The 12,091-nt window shown below is 47.9% G+C and overlaps 2 protein-coding genes across 3 annotated transcripts in view; one reads left to right on the top strand and one right to left on the bottom strand.

Annotated features, from left to right (window-relative positions):
• Nucleotides 1–12,091, bottom strand: part of RIMS4 (regulating synaptic membrane exocytosis 4) — a 1,070,250-nt gene that overhangs the window by 700,638 nt on the left and 357,521 nt on the right. The gene's annotated exons all lie outside the window — the stretch shown is intronic.
• YWHAB (tyrosine 3-monooxygenase/tryptophan 5-monooxygenase activation protein beta) overlaps nucleotides 8,411–12,091 on the top strand; it is a 55,698-nt gene continuing 52,017 nt past the window's right edge. Inside the window, exon 1 of one of the 2 annotated variants that reach the window (XM_077252183.1) lies at nucleotides 8,411–8,551. The gene's annotated coding sequence lies outside the window, so the exon portion shown is untranslated. Of the gene's footprint in view, nucleotides 8,568–12,091 lie in introns of both variants that reach the window. The other variant, XM_077252184.1, reaches the window with a different exon arrangement.

The raw sequence follows: 12,091 nt of genomic DNA, 5'->3' as shown, positions 1-12,091 counted from the left end.
TTGCACACTCTCCCCTGCTCCAGGGCTGAATCTCTGGTGCCACCCATGGTATTTGTTATTGTCTGCAGCGCTGACTTCACATCGACAGCAATGCAGACAATTACTGAGCTCAGCAGCTTATGATATCAACTCAAGCAGAGTTAAGGTACCTTCACACTAAGCGACTTTGCAGCGAGGACGACGATCCGTGACGTTGCAGCGTCCTGGATAGCGATCTCGTTGTGTTTGACACGCTGTCATCGCTGGATCGGTGTGTGTGACACAGATCCAGCGATGTGTTCACTTGTAACCAGGGTAAATATCGGGTTACTAAGCGCAGGGCTGCGCTTAGTAACCCGATATTTACCCTGGTTACCATTGTAAAAAAAAAAAAAAAACACTACATACTCACCTTCTGATGTCTGTCACGTCCCCCGCCGGCGGCTTCCCTGCACTGAATGTGTCAGCGCCGGCCGGCCGTAAAGCAGAGCACAGCGGTGACACCGCTGTGCTCTGCTTTACGGACGGCCGGCGCTGACACATTCAGTGCAGGGAAGCCGCCGGCGGGGGACGTGACAGACATCAGAAGGTGAGTATGTAGTTTTTTTTTTTAATTTTACAATGGTAACCAGGGTAAATATCGGGTTACTAAGCGCGGCCCTGCGCTTAGTAACCCGATGTTTACCCTGGTTACCCGGGTGCTGCAGGGGGACTTCGGCATCGTTGAAGACAGTTTCAACGATGCCGAAGTCGTTCCCCTGATCGTTGGTCGCTGGAGAGAGCTGTCTGTGTGACAGCTCCCCAGCGACCACACAACGACTTACCAACGATCGCATCGCTGGTCGTGATCGTTGGTAAGTCGTTTAGTGTAACGGTAGCTTTACTGAGCTAAGTTACTGACTGCAGCGCTGTAATCGATGTAATGATGCAGTCAGTAAGGATTTACAGCACTTTTACATGGCGATATTTTGCATCAGTATTTGTTAACAGACTTAAGTAGTGGATCCAAAACACAGAAGAGGTGAAAGTCATTCAGTTATTATTTTTCTCACTGTTTGCTCCTGTGTTTTTTTAGCTGACAAATACTGATGTAAAATTCTGGCCAAAATACTCACTGTGTGAATGAGGCGAGGAAGCTGCCTGTAATTCTGCTGTAATATAAGTCCTTATTCCAATGATGAGTGCACACTTGCTTGTCTTCTCTGCTCCATGATATTCAGCAGAGCAGGAGCAACACCTGCAAAACTGTGGCCGACAGATGTCCGGCCCTATGACACAGTGACATGTGATGGACCCCGACTCCCAAACAAAATGAATCACACAGACGCACAAAAAATAAATACACGAAGCATTGTAATTAGGTGTCAAACGTTCTCAATTTTATTTACATTCACATGACACCAAAAATGGCACAACCCCCGACTTACGAAGAGTCACCCTCCAGCACTCAGGAGAGGAAAAACCCCCTGTGGTGGAAACCTCTAGGAAACCATGGCTGGAGGATCGCCCTGCCCTTGAGCTTAGAGAGTTAGGGTATGTGCACACGTTCAGGTTTTTTCACGTTTTTTTCACTATAAAAACGCTATAAAAACTCATTAAAAACGCATACATTATGCATCCTATCATTTAGAATGCATTCTGCATGTTTTGTGAACATGGTGCGTTTTTTTTCCGCGAAAAAAACGCATTGCGGTAAAAAAAGCAGCATGTTCATTAATTTTGCGGATTTTCCGCGTTTTTCCCACAATTCTATGCATTTGGAAAAAAACGCACAAAAAACGGGTCAAAAACGCATGAAAAAAGGTGAAAAAAACGCACGCGGTTTTCTGGCAGAAATGTCCGTTTTTTGTCAGGAAAATTTCTGCAAGAAATCCTGACGTGTGCACATAGCCTTAGCGCCGATATATAACAGATGTAACAAGTTTTAACATTTGTACATTTTACCAGATTTACAGAGAACGACATAACAAATATAGACTATAAATGTGATGAACCGGAAGTGGGAGAGATCTGGCTGTGATATCGGTCACCACATTGGTTGTTAGACCCAATTTAGTTGACCTGATTGCCCAGATGGATGAACCATTTCTTCCTTACAGATCCAGGTCCACCTCTCATAAATTTAGACTTTTGGTTACAGGGATTGTTCATAATAGATAACCTCTAATAAGAGAAATACCCCTTCCCCCATCCCAAATAATCACCCATTAAAGTCATAGGTGCTTCCATAAACTCCCAAAGGAGAGCAGCTCTTTGTAGAGGGTAACATAAGGGGATCCTGTGCTGGGGACCCCCCTCGGTTACCTTCCCATGCCCTGGGGGTGTCTAAAGCAGACAAACCCTTTCCCTGCTGGAGTACATGCCAGCGCAAGGCAATATTGCCTTGCGCAGGCGTGTACTCCAGAGGACAGAGAATGAACTTCAATCCAATATTGCGGCCAGCATGCAGCCAGCGGGTAAGGAAAGGGTGAATCAAACACCCGAAAACCCCGCCCATATGAACCAAAACTGGTCCCGCCAAATTCAGGTGACAGGTTCCCTTTAAGATATCCACCCGCTTTCTTGTCTAGCGGATTCATGGGCACCCCGAATCCTCAAAGGGTAGGGCTGACCTTTTGATGACTTAGCTACTGCTCCATCAATTCTAGGGACTTTATCCACATCTCGGAGTCCTTTACCTCAAAAGGATATCTCATTTTTGAGGATGAGGGCAAGGCCCCAGTTCTTTCTATTTTTTACCCTCTTTATTTATGAGCATCTAGATTTTACTATTAACCGGAAAGGTGCGCTTTTTTTCTCTCCTCCAACCCTTGACATTACGTCCTCCAGAGACCTACATGTCTTCTCTACTTTCAGGTACATTGTCAACCTAACGGCTCTGACTAGTCTATCAGTGTCCTTTGCTGGAAAGCATGGTCTGCCCCCTATGTCACTGTCGAAAGAGGAGGATGTGGACTCACTACAGTATTCTCCCTCTAATAGTGGAGAATCGTCTGACTAAGTAGAGACCTCCTTAGATTTTTTCTTTCCCTTTTTTAAAAGGGTCTTTAGGGAGCCTTCCATTTCAGCCTTGATCAGAGACCTAAAGTTTTCGGCAAAGTCTGGGGTCTCTTCACTGAGTGTTTTTTGTATGCAGTCTGAACAGAGATTCTTCTGCCAGTTCAGTTAGCAGGGTCTTACATAGGGAACACTCTCTATTCCTCTTCTTTGAGCTAGCTTTCCTAGGCGTCTATTGATTTAAACAAAGAAAATAACCCTATTAAAAATGTTGACATTCACGAAGATAACTCACAACCCGCTGTCACTTTAAGGTTACCGGATTCAGAGGCTGTTCAGGGATATGACATCCCTCCTGGATATTGAGCAGTCCTGCAACCTTCCACGCCTTTGACTGGGACGGCTGCCGCTCCTGCCACTTGAACGGCTGCCCCCTTTACTATGCCCACACTGACGGTGGGCTGGTGTTGGTAGTGGTGGCTGCTGCTGCTTTTGTCTCTGATCCTCCAAGATGGAGTGAGCTCAACATAAGCGCTCTTCTGTGGTTATCCCCCCTTTTAAAGGGGAACTACTGCACTCTCCTCGGTTCCGCCTCCTCCCAATCATCATCCAATCTGCCCAAGCCAGTACGCGCTGAATACCCAAATGTCCCAGCCGGACGTTTCTCCTAGGGCGCTGCCATCTTGCTTTCAGTGCGCCCCTCTAACGTCACTTGGGCACGCCCATTCCCAGAGAGCCTCGCGCCCATGACGTCAGTGGAGCGCTCCCCTGGAAGCTCAACTCAGCCGCAACAACGGAGTCTGCGAGCGGAGAGACGGAGCAGAGAGGACGACGGACCAAGACATGCCCAGCATATTTGTGTGTGCCGCCGGCATCCGCTCATACACTAGAACCCCCACTGGATTCGAGGACAGCACTTTCAACAACCTGAAGGCCAGTCCACAGGCATACCGCTTGCTCTTCCGGTGCCGGGACAGGAGTGGGTAAGAGAAAAAAATCAATCTTCCTCTGTGAACCGCTGATTTCCAGCACAAAGGTTCAAGGACAGGAAACGAACTGATGCCCTTTTATTTCAGTAGGTTTCCTGTTCTTTCAGGGCGGATCCCTCTCTCAGGTGTGCTGTCATGGGTAAAGGGAAAAATCTGGATTAGGCTTCTTTCACACTTCCGTCTTCCAAATCTGCACAGGATCCGTCAAGACGTTGAAATGACGGATCCAGTGCAGATTGTGGAAAACGTGTGCACTGGGCCCGTCTTTTTGATGGACCCGTCGATGCTATGTGCTCCTGTTGTGTATGCGTCTTCACAGCGGTTTTCCGCTGCAAAAACGTATACACAACACAAACCAGGTTAAAATAAATTTAAAAATTGCAGTATTCTCACCTACCGGCGTTCCCGCGCAGCGATGCTCCCAGCAGCTAGCGTTCCTAGTAATACATTGCGAAATCTCGCGAGAAGTCACGGTCTCGCGAGACTGCGACTTCTCGTGAGATTTTGCAATGTATTACTAGGAATGCTAGCTGCCGGGAGCATCGGTGACGCTGTGCGGGACGTCGGTAGGTGAGAATATTACAATTTTTTAAATTATTTTTAACATTATATCTTGTTACTATTGATGCTGCATAGGCAGCATCAATAGTAAAAAGAGAAAGAGAGCGAGCGAGAGAGAATTTCCCTGACGGGAAATTCTTCCACGCATGCTCAGTTTGAAAAGACGGGACCCGTCGCTGGATTCCTGCTTTTCACAGGCAGCGACGCATCCTGCGCCCATAGGCTTCCATTGTAGCCAGTGACGAGCAGCGCAGGATGCGTCGCTGACCGATTTTCAGACGTGCAGAAAAAATGTTCCTCTGAACGTTTTCTCTGCCCGACGGATCATTTTTTTACGCAGGATCCAGTGCACGACGGATGGAACGGATGGCCATCCGTCACAATCCGTCGCTAATACAAGAAAATGCAGGAAAATGCAGGATCCTCGCGACTTCTCGCAATGTATTACTAGGAACGCTGTCGGGAGCATCGCTGCGCGGGAACGCCGGTAGGTGAGAATACTGCAATTTTTTATTTTTTTAACCTGGTTTGTGTTGTGTATGCGTTTTCGCAGTGGAAAACCGCTGCGAAGACGCATACACAACAGGTGCACATAGCCTCGACGGGTCCGTCAGAAAGACGGGCCCAGTGCACACGTTTTCCACAATCTGCACAGGATCCGTCTTTTCAACGTCTTGACGGATCCTGTGTAGATTTGGAAGGGGGAAGTGTGAAAGAAGCCTTACTCTGACCAACTGGTGATACTTTTTTACTACTGTGTGATTGACTTTCTGTGCCTCTTATACAGCTATGGAACTTGATCTAGTCATTTGCTATTATATCACATCCGTGCTACTATGCTTTAACAAGTTGCTATGCAGTGCATGTTCTTCAGCATAATTCTTACTCTAACCTCTTATCATTGATAATTTATGTCCAATGGATGCCCTTTCGCTAGATGTTTTTCCTCAATCATATTCTCAATGTGCTCCACACAGCTCAGTATACTCTAAAGCCCTCCATACATATTAGACTGTTAGCTGCACCTGCTGCTACTGAGAGGTTCAGCTGACAGTCTAATATGTAATGGGGCACTGGCAAACCGATTGTCGGGTGAGATCAGGCATGTGTGATTTCCAATTATCTTGGGCTTTTTCATAGATAGCACATGAATGATTGGCCAAGGAGTCTTCCTGTGTATGGGGTAGACCGCCAAGGTGGCTGCCGGCTGAAAGATTGGCAAAAGCATCCTTCAGCCGGCAGCCATCTAATGTGTTAGGGGTGCCTTTGTACACAGATCAAATCATTAAAGGGAACCTGTCACCCCCAAAATCGAAGGTGAGCTAAACCCACCAGCATCAGGGGCTTATCTACAGCATTCTGTAATGCTGTAGATAAGCCCCCCGATGTATCCTGAAAGATAAGAAAAAAGATTATACTCACACAGGGGCGGTCCCGGTACGATGGGCGTCGCGGTCCGGTCCGGGGCCTCCCATCTTCTTACGATGACGTCCTCTTCTTGTCTTCACGCTGCGGCTCCGGCGCACTTTGTCTGCCCTGTTGAGGGCAGAGCAAAGTACTGCAGTGCGCAGGCGTCGGGAAAGGTCAGAGAGGCCCAGCACCGGCACACTGCAGTACTTTGCACCGGAGCCGTAGCAGGAAGAAAAGAAGAGGACGTCATCGTAAGAAGATGGGAGGCCCCGGACCGGACCACGACGCCCATCGGACCGGACCGCAGCGGGACCGCCCCTGGGTGAGTATAATATAACCTCTTTTTCTCATCTTTCAGGTTACATCGGGGGCTTATCTGCAGCATTACAGAATGCTGGAGATAAGCCAATGATGCTGGTGAGCTTAGCTCACCTTCGAGTTTGGGGGTGACAGGTTCCTTTTAAAAGGCACTAGCTGAGTAATACAATGGCAAGTCTGCTCATTATGAAGTGGCTACTGAAACTAATCAGGCTCTGTGAACAATGTTGTTAAAGGCTCCGTCTGTCATCTGGGCAGCATATAGGGGACGCATAGGGCGGCACATAGAGAACACATACGGCGGCAGATAGGGAATGCATAGGGAGGTGTAAAGAGGAAGACCGGGCTGCAGGTACCTGTATTGAGCTGGGTCCGGAACTGTTGAGGCTGCGTCCCATGTTGCCCGGGGGAAGGAATAGGGGACTGGACAGGCCCCATGACAAGGAGGCCTGTTTAGACAGGAAACAGAGCCGAAAGCATACAAAGCTGCATTTTCCCACCGTCAAGGAGAGTGCAGGAGGGTGAGCAGCAGCGACGCATTGCGGCCAAGACCTCCTGGACACTCCAGCGGAGTAGTGAGGGTGGGAAGCGCCGTGCGCCCGGACAAGGGTAAGACCGCGCTTGTGCAGGAGAACCTGAGCCGGTTACAGGACATTAAGTTTTGATCCCCTCTGCTGGACAGCGCACATCAGCCCACATTTGATACCGGGATCTTTGCAGCTCTCTTTTTTAGCTGCACAGGCTTATGGACTAGGGGCTCAACGGGCAAAACCGGAGACTGCCCGTTGCCGCCAGAAGTTGGACCATTAGTTTTGGGACCCCATCTGAGGACACTGCACCGGCAATTGCCGATACTACAACCCCCAACGGATCATCTGCGGCTGAGGAACCATTACGTCACTGCATGCTGCTTACAGAGGCACATAGGGAAAGCATAAGGAGTCACAGAGGGGATGCACAGGGAGGCGCATAGGGAACGTACAGGAAAGTGCATAGGGAACGCACAGTGTGGCACATAGGGAACGCATAGGGAGGCATATAGGGAATGCATAGGGAGGTGTATAGGGAAGCGCAAAGGGAAAGCATAGTCAGGCACATAGAGAACCCATAGAGCGTTTATTATTGCAGGGATAGCTGTGGCCTGCCCTTGTGGGGGTGGGAGTCAATGGGAACTCTGGGCCAGACAGCACCTGGTTTTAGGAACTTATAGGAGTGCCATGTGACTGTGCCTGGATGACTCCCTTATTTGGCATCTACTAGTGATGAGCGAATATACTCGTTACTCGAGATTTCTCGAGCATGCTCAGAGTATTTTTTAGTGCTCAGAGTTTGTTTTTCTTGCTGCAGCTGAATGATTTACATCTGTTAGCCAGCATAAGTACATGTGGGGGTTGCCTGGTTGCTAGGGAATCCCCACATGTAATGAAGCTGGCTAACAGATGTAAATCATTCAGCTGCGGCAAGAAAAACTAAATCTCCGAGCACTAAAAAATACTCGGAGGACCCCCGAGCGTGCTCGAGAAATCTCGAGTAACGAGTATATTCGCTCATCACTAGTTTCTACAGATCCCGCCATTTTGAGCACCTGACGGGGTGATCTTGCTCGTCTTGCACACGGTGTTTCGGCATGACCATGTTATGGGATAGTAATAGATGGGGTGCTAGCTTATGTGCGGCTTCCCACGTCGGCCATCTCTGTTGCCCCAGTTCACACCTGCTTACAGTGCAGCACATTTCATCTAACTGGAGTATTCCATTGCTATTCCTCACATCTGACCCAGGTTACATGCTTATGGGCATGGAATAGTCTGAATTATTTTGCAAAAAATATATACCAAAAGCACTGAGGCTAATTATTTCTACAAGGTCACAATGGCTGAGAATGACTATGGAAAATGGCGTTCAGTGCACTATAGGGCGGCCAGGAGCGGTAGCACTGTCTGTAATGACACGGGCGCCATTATCCAGCACAGTGACAGCCTTCACCACAGACACTGAGGCTTCTCCTCTTCCCGCCCAGACTTCCTTCCTTCCTCCCCTCTCCCGCGCCGCTGCACCCGATGACGTCACCGCGGTTACTATGGTGACAGTGAGATCACCCCCCCTCCTCCGCCTTCTCCCGGCAGCCGCTGGTCCCGCGTTGAGAGGCGGGTGGTGGAGTGGGGCGGGGCTTGTAGGAAGCGGAAGTGGCGGCCAGAACGGAAGTAGAACGGCATTGAGTCTGCAGAAGGGACAGTGAGGAAGCTGAGCTCGCTCGGATTACTATCGGCACGTTATCACCGGACAGCGGTTCTCAGGTGCGGACGCTGAAGGGTAGGAGAGGGGGGAGGGATGGGCGAGGCACGGGGGGGCCGGGGAGTCGCTTCATACATGGGCGGGGAGAGTGGCGGCCTGCTCCCCGTAGTCTCAGCCCGAGGCCCGTCATCTGCGGTGTCATCCACCTGTCACGTCCTCCCTGGCCTCCTGCTGCAGAGCGGAGCTGTCATGTCTGCCGACTGCGGCCTCCATTGCCGCATGTGCAGATTAACCCGTGCTGGCCTGCCTTCCCAGCCCCAGTGTGCGGCTTCCTGCCGGGGATGGTAGGGCATCTGCTGTGTACCACGCTTCCTAATGACGGCTCTGCATACAGGGCATGGATAGGGCTCCAGCTAGCAGCATTTGCCAAGGCTTCTGGTCTTTTGTCTGATTTATGGAATGACTGTTCACACTAAGCCCAGTGCTCGGTGCACCATGGCGGGCTCTATCATTTCTATACACCTTCCCGCCTGCTTGTTGTCCCGCTATCTTCACCCTCTCCCTTTATTTGACACCTCTGGCTTCAGAGAGCCACAGAAGGGTGGAAAAAGATAGAAACCGAGCAGGTGGGGCGGTGTATATAAATGGCCGACTCCGCCATGGTGCCACAAGTGACTGTACTGGGTTTGATCTCCAGACCTACTGATCGGGAATCTAGATTGAGCCCCATTGGGGACAGCGAGGATAATGTATGTACAGCGCTATAAATAGTCTAGTCCCTCTTAAATACCCTATAGAGGGGGCTGGGTGGTACTCTGTTCCCTACTTATTAGCCACATCTGGAAAGGGGCTTGTTATAATTTCCCTCTATCACAGCACACACTTGGGCCATTTTCAGAGGAAGCCAATAAACCGGTGAAGTACCTCTTCACATTGGGAGGTCCAGACTACATGACACCATTTTATAAACTTAAAATTGCAGAATATTTTTAGTAAAATGATTTTTTTTCTAAAACTATCTTTCAATGTGGTTAGAATATAAACTTAGGAATATATTAGTATATAACGTATATTTATTAATATGCCATGATCTTCAGGTATTGCCACCAGTCCCAGTAGCTTTAGCTGGCATTCCACCCAAGAGAGAATTTTATTTTGTGGTCAGCAGGTGACTATTGCTGCATGTGGAGGGGACTGGCTGACTGCTCATGTTAGCTGAACCAGCCCCTTTCTCTCTGCAAGAGTCTTAATGTTAGAAAAAGGGCAGTAAGCCGGCCCTTCATATGCAGCAGTTGTCCTCACATAGGAAACACACTTTTATGTTGGCCAGAAGTGGATCTGTCAGGACTGCTTATGATGCTGAAGATCAAGGCACCTTACATAATGCTTGTGGCTGAAATACAACAGGACCTCTCCAGTCCAGGATTATTCTCCGGCTGAATTCAGATGTCTTTAGACCTAGGTCTTGGTACAGGCTGTGATGTCCAGACTGACCATAAATCTACTGATCTGAACCCAACAGAATCACGCCTGAATTTAGCCATAGCAGTTGACAATGCAGCTAGCTCTGAAAGACTAAGGCCCATCTTCATCTAGGCCGGTGATCTTCACACCTGTCCTGATGAGGTCAGGGTGGAGTGTGAGACTCCTGATTCATTAAGAGGCGCTTTCCTCTTAATGAGTCAGGAGTGTCTGTGTACATCTCACAACAAATCTGCTTGCATAAGATTTCTGGTGTAGCCAACGCCGTCGCTCATGATGGATTTGACAATCGGGGGTCGCCACCTCCTCTCCCACCACAACTCCAACCACTTTGTCACTGTTGGATGAAAATGGTGTGGAACCTATAAAAGTTGCTAAATTTTAGGGCATTTTCGAGTTGTCAACTTTTACTTTTCAGAGATTTTTTTTTTTATTCCAGATTGATTACGTAATAGCTTTGAATCTGGCAGCATATTTTTTTTCCACCAATATCAGCTAAGCACTACTTTAGGTTAACTTCTTCATGGAGGATCAACTTTAAGATCCTCACACTATCGCCTATAGGTACATCACATCATGGGGTGACAGCATATGGAGAGTGTTCAGGAGCTGAGCCCTGGTGCCGCTTATGTTTCCTAGCATTAGTGTATAGCAGAAGCAGCAGCGTTAATGTGGTATGCACACTGGAATCCAATAGACCGCTGCTACGTGACTGTGGGCCACCACCAATAGGTTATCATGGTAGCCAGGAGGCCAACTGAAGCCCACCGTTGCTGTCATCTTGGTACTCTGTTACATTCAGACTCAAGCTGCGCTTCATTGGGACCTGGATTTTATTATATTATGCAGTACTGTTGTATTTCACTATGTAGAATAATCAAATCAGGCATAGTTAAGTCCCCTAATGGGACTGAAAAATAAAATTCAAATTTTTATATATTTAACCTTTATCGCGTTGCTCTCCCACAGTAAAAATAGTAAAAACTCCTATACAAGATTATTTCTGTAACCAAACTGACCTGGAGAATTATGTTTCCAGGCCACTGCCACTTTACCATAAAATAAATCTTGAGCAAAATCCAAGAAACAATGGTTGAATTCTCAGCATTTTATCAATCTTGTAATTTTTTCCTGGTTTCTAGTAGATTGTATGATAAAACAAATGGCATCATTCAACACTACAACTTTCCTGTTCTGCCTGAAAAAAAAGAAAAACACACTTAAGGGTATGTTTCCACGTTCAGTTTTGCTTCAGGCTTTGGTCAGGATTTTATGCAGGTAAAATCCTGACCAAAACTGCACCTGAGGTCACTGGCAGGTCACCTGCGTGTTTTGCTCATAGTAGCAACATGCTGCGTTTAGAAAAAACGCACCACGCATGCGTTTTCGTGGCAAAAACGCATGCGTTTTTTAACGCATAGTGGAGTCTGGATTTCATGAAATCCCCTCCACTATGCTGTAACATCTGGACGCTGCGTTTTTGACGCTGCGGAAAAACGCAGCGTAAAAAACGCAGCGTTTCCTGAACGTGGAAACATACCCTTAGGCTGTCAACGTAAAAAAAAGTATGGCCCTTGGAAAAAGGAGAGAGGGGAAAAAAGGAAAAGTCGCCTGATCTTTAAGGCTATGTGCACATGTTGCGGATTTCCTGCGGATCTGCAGCGTTTTTTACCGCGCAGAAACGCTGCAGATCCGCAAGTGATTTACAGTACAATGTAAATCAATGAGAAAAAAAAAACCGCTGAGCTAATGGTGCGGAAAATTCCATGCGGAAACGCTGCGGATTAAAAGTAGCATGTCACTACTTTTTTGCGGATCTGCAGCGTTTTTGTACCCATTCCATTATAGAAATCTGCAGGGGTAAAAAACACAAAAAATCAGCACAAAAAACATGTCAAATCCGCACCTGCGTTTTCTGCCAAGAGATGCAGAATCCGCACCAAAAATTCCAAAGCCTAATCCGCAACGTGTGCACATGGCCTAAACCTTTTCAGACATGAGAACATATTGACTGGCTTTCCTTTTAGAAATGGTATCACTGAACAAGATTGAGCTGTACTACCAGTCACATCCAGGAGTTGCGCTGATTTTGATAGAAACAAGACCCTTTATTTCTCACA

Source organism: Ranitomeya variabilis, chromosome 4 (genome assembly GCF_051348905.1).
Source record: "Ranitomeya variabilis isolate aRanVar5 chromosome 4, aRanVar5.hap1, whole genome shotgun sequence".
Classification (NCBI taxonomy): Eukaryota; Metazoa; Chordata; class Amphibia; order Anura; family Dendrobatidae; genus Ranitomeya; species Ranitomeya variabilis.
This window is presented reverse-complemented; position numbering and strand designations above follow the sequence as displayed.